The 14,036-nt window shown below is 38.5% G+C and overlaps 1 long non-coding RNA gene across 1 annotated transcript; it reads left to right on the forward strand.

Annotated features, from left to right (window-relative positions):
* Positions 1 to 604: 604 nt before the first annotated feature.
* Positions 605 to 4,247, forward strand: LOC149817978 (uncharacterized). The gene is made up of 3 exons (XR_016426964.1): positions 605 to 722; positions 3,049 to 3,111; positions 4,108 to 4,247. It is a non-coding gene; the product is annotated as an uncharacterized LOC149817978 (long non-coding RNA).
* The last annotated feature ends 9,789 nt before the right edge of the window (positions 4,248 to 14,036 follow it).

Here is a 14,036-nt window from a genome sequence, read left to right on the forward strand (position 1 = left end):
ACTAATATTAAGTTTCATGATTTTTCTGTGTAAGAATTAAATTTTTAACAAAATCTAAAAATGATGATTACCAATTTAGAGAAAGCACATGGAAGTTAGTGAGAAGAGTGAGAGAAAACAAATAAAAACATGAAAAGTTGAGTAAGAGAATATATAAGAAGAATAGATGAAGCGTGTGGAAAGCATAGGAGCAGCGTGGGAGATTAGAGGCTCTCATCAAGTTTCGAAAGCGAGGAGTATCGCGCTTCCGAAGCGGGTTTTTGGGAAGCGAGCTTCCCACCTATCTAAGAAGTTTCTGGTAACTCTGGGTTAACTTACTCGACTTGAGACACCGGTGTCATCATATGCATTTGACATTTTTCAGTTCTTTTTCGTTTTTCCAAGTCTTAAAAACATTTGTTTGAGCATGACTGAATTCTTCTAAGGGTCTCTACGAGGTCCATCTTTTCATAGACATTTTATTTTTATGTTCATCCACCTGAATTTCAAAATTTTACCTGAAAAGTGCATATGTGAGTTGTTCATTATATTTTCCTCCTGTTTTGCTTTAAGAATCAACTTAATCCTTTTTGTTTTTTCAGTGGAAGGACTCGGCGCAGATTTGTTCCTATCGACAGGATTCTCGAACCTATATACTGAATGAATGTGTGACACCAGTCACTTGTTACTTTAGCTTGGCATTGGTTTTATGAGGAGATACAGAACTGACACTAGTTTTCCAGGTAATTTTATATGACTTTCTGCTAATAAAATATTTACGGCGCTCGGTTCTCTGGCTTTTAGTGCTCATTGTTGATCGCCAAACTGCTGGTTTCAATATCAGAGATTAGTCACCCTATGATGTAATGGTTGCTTTTTTTAGAGAGAGAGAGAGATGAATGTTCTTCTGGTTCATTATTTTTCACCTGGATTTGCTTGCAGGAACTACATCCACCTTTAAGAATGTTGGTCCCAGTATGGAAAGCTTTGTGTACTGCTGTGAATGATCAAGGGTGCAAATCCAACTGAGAATGATATCCCTGTTGGTGTGTAATTTGGACGAAATTTTGAAATACTGAATTGTGTGTTTGTACCAAGTTTACTGGAAGCGCCATAGGGCATGGGGAAGCGCATTTCAGAAGCACGAAACATGACGTTTCCAAAACGTGCTGGTAAGCGCAAAAAAAGATTGGGAAGCATGCCTTCCATTTTGGGGAAGCTCGCTTCACTTTTTTTTCATTTTTATTTTTATTTTTATTTTTATTTTTATTTTTATTTTTATTTTTATTTTTATTTTTTGCTTCTCCCTCTCTTCCTAGGTCGCTTCCGAGACGATTCCAGTTGTCCCGCGCTTTTCGCTTCTTAAAATTTTGAAAGTGCCTTGCTTCCCCCATCATCTTCGCGAATCACTTCCTGCTCCTGTTTCTCCGACTGATAACTCTGGTTTGTACCAACTTCTTGAAAGACTTTTTCAGATATTGGTGCATTTGTGTTCAGGCTTACTTCTTGTGCAAGTGGACATGTTTCAGAATCTGGTTTGGCAACACAAGACTTTTTGTTGAGGCAACTATAATGCTTAATATTTTTTCATAAAAAGTTGGAGATGCTTCTTGTCTTGCATGTTCTCACGTTATAAGTTTTTCATCGCATTGGTACAGACACAGATGCAGATTTGATACTGATACTAGACATGAATTCACAATTATTTTGAAAACGTGGACACAAGGATGGTCATTTTTTGATGTTTTAAGCCCCAAAAAATATTTATTATTGAAAATATTATTAAACCTATTAACAAATTGTACTGAATGTTTAAACTTGTTACCCTATACAGCGATTAGCGGTGTCCCTATAACATAGATAGTTTCAGCTATGATTTGGTGGCATTTCCCACCAATTTTCCTTGCCTCTTAGATGTAGTTATCATGCCTATAAGAAAATAGAAAAAAAAACATACTTTTCAGTGAGAGAATGACTCCCTTTGATGACTCGATTGAAAATGCAAAAGATTTATGGTGAGATGCTTCTTGCTTTGTGTTTTTCATTAGACAACCCATGGAAATATGGAGTTTAGTCGTGCAAATACTATGACTGACGAAGTGCAGTACATTGTAAGTGGTTTGTACCGTGATAAGGTTACCTTTTAGATGTTCCTAGTAAAGCATTGCTCATAAGTCATACCAATATCATTGTTTAATCATGATATTTTGCCAGGTAAGAACAGTGTTTTCTTTACTTTTATTTATTTAATTTTAATTTTTGGTGCTTCAAATCTCTCTCTCTCTCTCTCTCTCTAATTGCCAAGTTTGTGAATTCCCTTCTTGCGGACAATCGATTAAGCAAGGAGGAATATAGTTATTTGTGTACTGTTCAAGGTTTTTTTTTTCAAATTGGGAAAATAATGCAATTTTCTAAATGAGAACTTTTCTAGGGTGACACCACCGAGGTGGTATCCCATGTGGTAAGCGGGGTCTTGTGTCAAGCTGAAGGCCCAGGATTGAATCCCTCTGCCACATGGGGCGGATCCGCCTAACTCCAGCTTGCCTTTAAAAAAAAAAAGTTTTGTTGGTGGCATAAAATTCATATATTCTTGTTTTGTTTCTTTTGGTGTGATGGATTGTGATTGGCTGTTTGGTTCCTTCGGTTTGATCTTCAGAGTGATGGAGCAGTGACATACCATCGATTTTCTTCCTTTCTAATCAATATTGGGACCAATGTTGTTAAGTACCTACGCTTCGAGGCGTGAGGTGCACGCCTCATGCACAAGTCTGGCCTTCATGCCTCAAGGCGCAGTGATGGGGCGCAAGTGTAGTTGATACCCACTCTTTAAATGGTGAGGCGCAAGCCTCGCTCCAAGATGCGCCTTAGGGCGAGAAGCGTGAGCTAAAAAATTGCATGTTATAAAATATTACTTAACAGGTTATAAGTTATTTAATACATGACAGGTTATATTAAATGTATAGTTACCTATTTGAGTCGATAAAAATATTATTATAAAATTAGAAGGCTTAAAAAAGTTTCTTAGAAATGATTGTGTTTGCCTTTGCTTTTTCGTCTTCCTCTTGTTAGGTTTAGGTTTTCGTGGAGAGTCAGTCATCCAAGAAACGTTGGAGTCTTAATCTGCTGCTATCGGCAAGTCTCTCTCTCTCTCTCTCTCCTGTGCAAGAGGTTTTGTTGATGGTCATGTTTGAAGTTCTTTATATTATTAAAGTTTGTTTCTTTTTATTTTGCATAATTTTTGTATATATCATATATTTAGTGCTGTCAAGTTTAGTAAGCTATTGAATTTTTTTCCCTGGCTTTTTTATGTGCAAGCTGGGTGATAACGTCTGTAGGTTTCGAATCTGACACCTAGTTATGATACTGTGACTAACCATCCAGTTAGCTTTAGCTCATGTAACACAATACTACGCAAGCATGAAGTATGTGTATGCATGTGAACTCATACTTTTCTCGTTGATTATCAAGTTTCAGTGTTTAGCTCTAAGAAAGAGATTCTTGCTGTTACTCTCATGGTCCTAGTTGAATGCAAAGCGGCATGAGTCTATGTTAGTACCTTAGCAACTTTTTGTAAATCTGCTGCTGTCTTTCATGTGGTGACAGCCACCATTGCATACCTTCAGCAATCAGGCTCTGAGAAACCCTAGAACCCTAGTATTATGCATCAAGGCCTTAAGCCCAGCCCATTGCATGCTACAAGCTTTTTGATTGTTATTCATGTAAGCTATCTGTCATTGCCTTTTTTTTAAATGTTAATCTGTTACTCTGATAATGCACAAGAGAAAATGTGATCCTTTTTTACATAAAAAAATTATATGTTCTCATAGCTCATTGTTGGTAAAATACATAATTACTTATTTTTTAGTTTATTATATAGTTGCATGTTTTCTTATCTTGCAATACTCATTTTTTTATACTTGTGCTTCAATGCCTTGATGCTTACGCCTCACTTCATCGAGGCTGTAACGCTTCGCCTTGCCTAACGCCTTTAACAACCTTGGTTGGGACAGTGTTTTGTTAAGATCTATGAAAAAAAATTGAGAACTTTGGATAAAACATTTATTTACAAAAGCCCCTTATCATGACGTTTCAGCAAATGCAAGGACCACTGATTTGCACTTGTTGCAGGGAACTTTTGCATGTCACAGAAAATTCAAGTTTCTTCTGTGAAAAACCATTGAAAACTTTGTATTTTCTATGTTAAATGCAAACACAAGAAATGAAGTCCTCGCTTTTGTGTAAGGATTACATTTTGAATCCAAATGGCTAATGCACTGTAAAATATTTTCTTTGGTGCACTGGCAAACACTAGAAAGTCTATCCATGCCACTTTTCATTTGGGGGAGATTTGTGTGTCACAGAAATGGTGGGGTTTCTGTGGAAATGTACACAACCCCGTGCAGGAAAGCTCGTTTTCAACGTTCCACCCCCCCTTGCCATGGTAATGGTTCATGTGTGTGTGTGTGTGTGTGTGCACGCACGCGGGAGGAGGGGGGGGGGGTTCCGGACTCCTCTTCTGCGGAAGAGAGCTCCATGGAAAGGCTGCTGTGGAGCTCTCTTCCACGGCACACAAACCCACTCTTAGTTGCCTGCCACAGAAAGTAGGGGCCTTCTGCATGCGGGCATTTCTGTATGCACCACGGTGGCAGCGCAAACATGGTGCTCTTTTTCCGCATGGATAAGTTCAATTTGCTTTGCACCCGTGAAGGATCTTCATTCATGGCAGGCGAACATGCCCTATAATTCCTCACAGAAAGCAAATGAGAAGAATTGTGAGTCCTTGTAAGGTTACTTTTTTAATATTTGGTTTCTTTGACATGCAAACACACCCTAAAAATGGACTTGCCAGCACGTCCTGTGCAGTGCCTTATAAGTCTTATAAACCCCCCCCCCCCCCCCCACAGGATGCCATTTGGGCTGTCATGAACATGGTGTACCATGAGTAACAAATGTGGGACAGCGCCCCGGGCAGGGATCGGTCAGTCCCAGCACCAGCACGGGTCTGTCCCGCATATCAAACACACCCTAAGGGTACATTTGTGGGCTGCAGAGTACAGTGGAAAGAAGGTCTGCCCATTGAAAAGAGCTCCTCTTTCCATGTGAAAAAGGAGCTTGCATTTGCATCACCATGATGGGCCTCATGGAACCAATGGGGGCTCCATGTGGTTGGTAGAAGCTGTCAGTGCACGTCTCCTTGTGGCGGGATGTTGCAGTTTCAAAACCCAGTGGTACCTTGAATAATAACTGGTGGGGTCTGCCTAACCCCAGCTTGCCTTTCAAAAACAAATGATGGGCCTCATGGAATGCACGGGGTCATGCTCATTTCCATGGAAATCTGAGGCTTTCTGCAGCAGGCAAACGTGCCTAAGGGAGTGTTTCTTGGAAACGTGGAAAACTTGTGCCGTTTCTTGTGGGGCCGGATGCAACAAGCTAACAGGGGAACTGCTTTTCAAGGCTCCATATAATTTTCCTTTGTCCAGTTTAGTTGGAATTCTCAATCTTGATATTTTGGACATATGGATTCCTGGTTTTTCCATGTGAAGCCGAGTTTCCAGAAATTTTCAAGCTCCTTTCACTGGAAATTGTTGTCTTCGCCATTCACTAGAATGTATTTGTGGAATTCCAAGTGGGTTTATTATGGAGTTTCTTTCTTCAAAGCTTTCCAAAGGCTTCACACTGCATGCTAAAAAGTCTTTGCGACTTTCTCATCTTTGTGAAGTATGGCCCCATAGAGTCAAATTTCCCCGTCTTTGGTGGCGACCAAATTGGTGGCATGGGTCCCAATGTGCTTTTTATATTGAACGGTTCTCATTTGCTTGGGGATATTTGGAAATTAAAGGTCATAGTAGTAGTGCTTGGAAAGGAGGATGAAATTCCCACTTCAAAAAAGAGGGGAGGAAATTGGGGTCTATAGTTAAATGATGAGTGGAAGGGCCCAAAAAATTCAAACCCTTTGAAACAACACTGCCCCTCAACTCGTTTTCGTAGGAAGACAGTTGTTTCCTATGAAAATGTAGGGCCCGCATTGAAACAAATGTACCCTGAAGGGAATTATCAATTCAGATGGATGGTTGGAACATGATTTTGGGGGTGCATTGGTATTTCTGTTCCGTCAAACCCTGGACGGCCGGTACCAATGGTGTTCTGCACATGTACTCCTATAGGGGCGACTTGTGAACATCACCAGGTTGAGGAGGCATCACTAGTTCGAAATCCATGCGCGATCTCCTTTGATAGGTAGGGGTGTGGACCTAGCCCCAAAAAGAGGGCATAGGTGCTATTAATCTGTTTTTGTTTTTTTGAAAAATAAAAGGAGCTAGTGCATGCTTGAGGCAGGTTATACTCTAATAAAGCTACACCTTTTTTTTTTCCTTCGATAAGCAAGGTGAGTGATGCCCTCATGGGTTAGCCTGTCATACATGAACGATGGGAAGCGTCTAAATTTTTATAAAATTTCTAATTTACCCTCACTTATAAAAAAGACAAGGGTAAGGACATAATTTATATGGTGTATCTAATATTTTTTGTTTGTAATCTTGGACCAATGCTTAAACACCTTCTACATGAATAAGAAAAACTTCATCTGTTGGTGCATAATATTCCCATTTTCCACCTTCTACAACAATCCAATTCACATCACCTCATGTTTTTCATACCAACAAAAAGTGTCACTATTGGACACACTACAAAGCAAAACAGAATCATGAAGAAAAATATAATGCTAGGGACAAACCCAAATTCAAATGCCAATCCTAATCTATCTTTACAACAGTCTCAGCCGACAATCTCACCATACACGACAGTACTTGGTGTCCATAATCAATACACATCATGAGAGAAAGAGAGAGAGTCTTAAAGCAATAAAAACATTTTACGGGTATCATCAGAACAAAACATAAGAAGAGCTTCATATTGCAGTGAATTGCTTCAATTTGGAAGCACCAATGTTGTCAGGATTGGTGCGTATCGGCAGAAAATCGATATGCTTCACCCTTAAATCGGCTAACTTTTAATAATATAAAAATACTTAAAATTATTTTTCAATATTTTTAATATTATTTTAATAGCTTTAACATGTGTCATGTTCTGATTGACTCATAATATTTTTTAATTATTTTTTGGCCAATTCAGAACGATTCACCTGAGTATCGCCATCGGCTGATTCAATTGAATAGTTGAAAAAATGATAAAGGGGCTGATACCGATACTGACAACATTGGGAAGTATCATGATACTAAGGGTATGTTTGATACACTGTTCTCACACAATTTCCGAATGAAAATCGTGATGGGAACAGTGTTTTCAACAAACATTGGATGTGGCAGACATGCAGAACGCATCCATCACGTCCTTATTTTTTATGTAATTTTTGTTTCACCCCCGGTTCCAGTGAGAACGGGGACAAGCAAAACGAAATTAAAAAAAGTCAAAAGGAGAGGGGTCCCCCGATTCTCTCTCTTTCTCTCTCTTGCAGCCAGGCGGAGGCCGACGTCGGTCATCACCGCCGATGGGCGAGGCAGCACCGGTTGTCACCGGCGACCAGGTTCTCCTTCTTCTTCGTCTCTCTCCCTTCTTCATTTTTCATTTCTTTTTCTTCTTCTTCTTCTCCTTCTTTGTTTCTTCCCTTCTTCTTTCTTCTCTATTTTCCTTCTTTTTTAGGGCATTATTCATTCTTCTTCTTCTTTCATTTTTTTATTTTCATAGTTTTTTCTTTGATTTGCATAGATTAGAGATTTGAATCAAATTTCTTAAATTAAGGTTTTTGTAGTTAATTTAATTAAAAAAATTCTTTGATTAGAGTTTTGAATAAAAAAATTAAATGAGGGCTTTTTATAGTTAATTTTTTATTATTTACTTTGATTTGATTAGAGTTTTTTCTGTTTGTTTTTATTGATTAGGGTTTTAAAATGAATTTCTTAAATTAGGGCTTTTTGTAGTTAATTTGATTAGTTATTTATTTATTTTCTTTAATTAGGGCTTTGAATCAAGTTTTTTAAATGAGGGTTTTTTATAGTTAATTTGATTAAGCTTTTCTTTGATTTGATTAGAGTTTTTTTTTGTTTTTTGTTCATTGATTAGGGCTTTGAATCAAATTTTTTAAATTATGATTTTTTTTATTTTAAGATTTTATTATTTAATAAGGTTTGATAATTTGTTTTTTATAGTTAATTTGATTTTTGAGTTTGATATTTGTATGATAAACTTTTATAATTAGATGTAATATGACATTGATTAAATTATTTATATATTAAAAAATATCAATTCTTATTTTTTTTAATTTACTCAAATTTTAAACATTTTTAGTTTTTAGATTCAATCCGAGATTTTAGATTTTAAATATTTTTTATGTTATAGTATTTGGATCCAATTCGAGATCCATATTCGGGGCAAAAATTCATGATTTTAGATATACATTCGTAATTAGATCCATATCTGAAACCAATTACTGCGATGTGACATTGAAAAAATTAGTGTGTATTTGTTTTTAAGAATGTTTTTTTTTATGTTATGGTATTTGGGTCCAATTTGAAATTCTATTTGAGGCAAAAAATCATAATTTTAGACATAAGTTCATAATTGGATTCATATCAAGAGCAAAAATCCATAATAAACATGTAAAATGATGGGTGGATCAGGTAATACTATCCAAAATAAAGTAACTCAGAATCATTATCCATGTCCGTCCAAGTTGTTCGATCAATCGCCGTGAAATAACAAACATTTGGAACACAGTACGGTATAATTGTTAAGATAAAGAATGGAACCCGTGTATTGTCCTTTTATTTTATTTTATTTAATTCAATCTTGAACAGCCCATCAAACACGCCCTAATCTATCCACGGTAAAGAGAGAGAGAGACCTAGGTTTAACCTCAGTTAACTGCACAGATACCCAAGGTCACTATCTGACATTTCTGAACAGTTGGTACCTGTCTTGGAATCCCAAGCGAGGTGAGACCTGAATTTGGAAATTTACCTTTATTTTTCCTAACTGAAACTCGGCAGTAAATATGCCAGCTTGGGTAAACCTTGGTTTAGCCAAATCCATGGATTTGGGGGTCTTTCTGACCAAAACTAAAATCAGATCCTCCATCCAAGATCTCCTGTTTGAGAGGGAGGTTGATCAAGGCATGAGGCCCACACCTTGATTTGGGCATCCCTAGATCTCTCTGGAGATCCGGTGCATTCAACGCACCCTTAAACAAATCCAATTAGATTGATAGTTTTGTTGTGCCAAGTATGGATCCGAACCCATCTTAGACCCAATGAGTTACGCAAAAGTGATCAAAGAAAAGGGAACCTCTGGTGCCCATGGGTCTGATCCAGACCTGAAACTCAAACTAACCGTACTGAATCTGAGCTGGATTTGGTTACGGTAATCTAGAAGCTGGGACTAAATGAATCCAGTACTGGTTCTGTAACCATTTAGAGCCAACCACCACCAACTGACAGCATGTAAATATTTTGCCTCCAGTCACCAAGAGGGAGCAAGAAATCATTTTGTTTCCACATTGTTGGACAAAATGATACAGGTACGGACGAGCTCCATTATTAGAAACAGTGGATTTTTAAAATGAGGAAGATTGCATGAGCTCAATTATTGTGTGGAAAATATTGCTCTTGTTCTCCCTGAATCATGTCAGTCTTTTTCAGAAATATAATTAGCACCACATGTATATGGATTGATTACAGTTGACAATGCCTACCCATATACAACAACCACATCGTTTCCCAGGTTTCTTCCAAACAGGAAGAAAATAAGGAGCAACTTGGTGAGCCATCATGAGCTCTTGTGAGTTGTGGATACAATAGTTCTTGTGTATGTGCTTGTGTGTGTCTTGTGCATATCGAAAGTTCTTTTGTGTATGTGTGTGTGACAGTGCAATAGTGTGCTGTAGAGCTTGGTTTGTAATCTTATTTATGCAGTAATTATGGACCACAAGAGAGAAATGGAGCAGATTGGTCTACCAATTCTATAATCTTAGTTCACACACACACACACACATATATATATATAGAGAGAGAGAGATTGGTTAATTATCATGCAACCCTAAACAGGGCTTTGAAGTTTGATCTAATATTCATACTATTGCTAGTTCCATAGCTTAGAACATTTGATCTTATATGAAATCAGACAACTCTAGCGTAATAAATTATATGGATGCAGGCTCTATGATCTTTGAAAGTATGCTCAACGTGATGCTTGTCAGATCACATACGGCCAGTGCAAGCAAGTGGCACATGCCATGGCATTTGTGGTGAATAACTGCTGCCTTTTCATTTTTGTCCAACTAAGCCAATCCTTTTCCACAGCAAGGTTATGATGTGCCTTGTGGACGATACCATCCTCATGTTAGGAACTTATTAACTGGTATCCAATTCCTTCTGTTTTCTTCCTCTTTGGCAACTTATGAAATGTTATTCTCATGCTAGCTACCAACTCATTAATTAGCTGGTATTTTTCTTGTTCTCTTCTCTCCTTTGGTATTATTATTCTCTCTCTCTCTAGGTTGGGTATTTGATCAGGATGCGGTGGATGAGGCAAAAACACATCACATCTAGATATGCATCTACATGCCATCGAAAGCTAAGAAATTTCCTGGTTTGAGCATGTGCAGTGGTATTGGTGAGTTGGTAGTCCTGAAAAATATTGGCATCAGATTGGCAGCATGATTGCCAAATAAATTAATTGCCGTTTGAAGTTAATCTTCTCATAACTTTCTTCTTGATGGACAAGACTAGTAGAATAGAAACCTGCATCTTTACCTGCCACACAAGGTGCCCTTGCCCTGCTTGACTGGAGTTTATCAACATATAGAGCAGCCGCTGGTGCGTGCATGCGCGCACGTTGGGTTGGGGGAGGGGAACACCATTTGCTCAGTCAGCCTTAATTATTTTCATACTCTAATGTGAAACCTTTTATGAGATTTCATTATTGTAGTTGTTTTCATCAAACTTGACCTGGTTGTTGAGATCCATATACTCAGTTTAGGCTCTGTTTGGGAGCCGGTGTCGAGAGGGATATGAGAGGGGTGATGAGAGTGGCGTTGCTTCTGCGGATTTCACATCTACCGTTTTGAAGGCTATCTCCCTTCTTGTCTCAACTCCGATCTCCCGCTCTCGTCCCAGCTCTGCAGCACCACAAATCCCCGCCGCCGCTCTCAAAGCAGGCTCCCAAACAGAGCCTTAAGTGAAGATCAATGTTTTGATTGCCAGATCCCATTAACAGCATTTTCTGAAGATTCAAAAATTAACAGCAGTAAAACCAACCAGGGCTCTGCTTGTCTGGTAAGAGCAGTTAGTGCATGCCACCTTGTGTTGGGAAGTCAAAACCCAATGGTACAGTTGTATAATTGGTGGGGTCTGCCTAACCCCAATTTGCCTATAAAAAGAAAAAAAAAATTAACCGCCGCAAAAACAAAATTTTTATGATTAAAAAATCATACTTTTGTTGAAAAAAATACCATCCAAGAGTTGGTTCCTATCAAATTTTCCATTTGGGTTGATTCCCATCACATCTCCCATTTCCTTACACCACCATCTTTAGGAGTAATTGGCGCACTAATGCCTCGACTTTGAAACTGAATGGGGGAAAAAGATCCAATGAAAAATCACATTTTTTGCTAAACCCATGTATCGGTCTGGATCGGAGCACCTCACCAAATGTGCACATCAATATCTTGACCTACACAATAAACAAGTAAATGTGCATCTTTCAATTGGTAAAGAAAATTTACCATACACAACCTATTAGCATGTAGTAAGAACAATGTTGTCAGTAACATTTAAACATGGGGGATTTTTGTGACACATGTCATCTGCTGGTTAAAAAGTAACCAATTCAGATCGAAATCGGCAAATCGATTCAGACCCGATACTGATTATGACAACATTGAGTAAGAGGATGGGATGTGGGAAGAGAGCAAATCCAATGATAGAAATGAGAACATTCCAAGGTACTAGTCCACCCAAAATGCAACACGCTTCCCTTCTTCTGCTCGTGCACGTGCCGTGCCTTGTGCATTAATGGCGTTTTTTTCAAAAAATCACTGAACACATGCAATTGTCCAACTGGCTTTTATTTTACATGAATTTGGAAAAAAATCACTATTTCATTTAGCACTTCTGAAAATCACATAACCATGCGATTTTATAAAATGTGCCACAATATAAATGACAGCTGACAAACAAGACTCATGTTGCATTTCGGGAAAGGTTCTTAGGTCGATTACTGTATCTCCTCTCGTGTGAAAATGGGACTGTTTGTTTGGTAGGAGCTGTTAGTGCACGTCACCTTAATTATATTGGGACATTCCAAGTTCATAACCAAATGGTGCATTTGCATAATTGGTAGGGTCTGCCTAACACCCACTTGACTATCTAAAAAAACAATTCTACTGCCCAAATCTCATCTATCCTTGGAGTTCTACTGGTATATGACTATGGTATAGTGATTTGACATCCTGACCGTCCATTGAAGTGATCATTGGTCTCTATTATGATGAACAATGATGATGTCATCTGAGCCCCACAACTTGCACCAGGACCATGGGCTTGAAGCAATGGAAGGTGAGAGTGATTTGACAGATCATGTAATCTGCTGTCACAAGGATACTGGATTTACTTTCGTGTGTAGTGTCGTCTCATACATTATTTTTAATAAAAAATTGCACAAAAATGACATGTCTCGTGTGCTTTGTGTGATAGGGAAGGAGAGAAGCCAGCTAGGGCCACGACGAACATGGATTTTCGGACCCTAAATGCTTCATCTTAACCGGGTCTGAAACCATATTTTTTGCTGTGGTGTCAGTGATTTACATGTTTTGGCATTGGACGCCATACCTTGGCCTTTGGAGAGGGAATTGTGGTTTTGTATTGTAAGGGGTCTATGTCATGTCGCCAATCTGTTAGCTGGCTTTCTTTTTCTTACCTTCTTGTTGTTTCTTATTTAGCTGTATAAATAAGATCCATGACGTTGATGGGGAGGTGTCATTGATTATTTGTGCCATAATTTGAAAGCCTCTAATTTTCTCTTTGGGGGATTTTTCCCGACTTGGAATTACATGTGTACTCTTCTAATGAAAGGGAGGTTTTAATTTCTTTTATAAGATTAAAAGCATCGTTTTCAATCCACATTCCCGAGTTATTAGGGCATTTCTTGCATTTTATTAAGATAAAAAACATCATATCAGACTTAACCTTTGTGACCATTCTTGGAACTCTCTCTCTCTCTCTCTCTCTCTCTCTCTCTCTCTCTCTATATATATATATATATATATATATATATATATATATATATATATATATATATATATATAGTCAAGAGAAACCCGTCTCAGAATGGACGGTTCCTATTTTTCTTATCTCCCTTTCTCCTTCTATTAGTGATCGGGATTGCGACGACGTCTTCTATCTCTATGAAGCAGGTTATATGTTTCCCCCCCTCCCCGAAGACGCATAGTTTGCTACAGTGGATGTTCGGGGGTCCGAATGAGCAACACGTATATAAGCTCATGGAGCTCGTATCCCCATGTATGTCGGCATCACTTACCATCGGAGTTTGGTGCAGTTGCAAAGACTTAAGTACCCTTTCCTGCCATTCTCGCCAAGAAACGTCGGTTAAAAAAAAAACAAAAATATCCTCCATCTAGAAAAGTGAACGACAGTTCGAGATCTTCCATCTAGAAAAGTGAAATGATGGTTCGAGATCTTCCATCTAGAAAAGTGAAACGCTGGTTCCAGAATGATGTTCACTCTTCAAAGTCCAAACGTTCTGTTTTGCCTTAAGCAGTAAACTTTTTCACCATCTGTTGTAACAGGAGCTCCCTTTGACGATGCACCATTTGCCATCGTCTGCTGCAATCGAACCCTCCTTTGTCATCGTCTGCTTCTACAGGAGCACCCTTGTCATCGTCTGCTGTCGCCAGAGCACCCTTTGTTGTTTTTTGCTACCTTCGGAGCAACCTTTGCCTTCATCTATTGCCGTCAAAGCATCCTTAAGACAACGATTTCGCAGTGGCAGCATCGTTGCCACCATCGGCTGCATCTACCTTTTGG

The sequence above is a fragment of the Nuphar pumila genome, chromosome 13 (assembly GCF_984573655.1).
Source record: "Nuphar pumila chromosome 13, dmNupPumi1.hap1.1, whole genome shotgun sequence".
Taxonomy (NCBI): domain Eukaryota; kingdom Viridiplantae; phylum Streptophyta; class Magnoliopsida; order Nymphaeales; family Nymphaeaceae; genus Nuphar; species Nuphar pumila.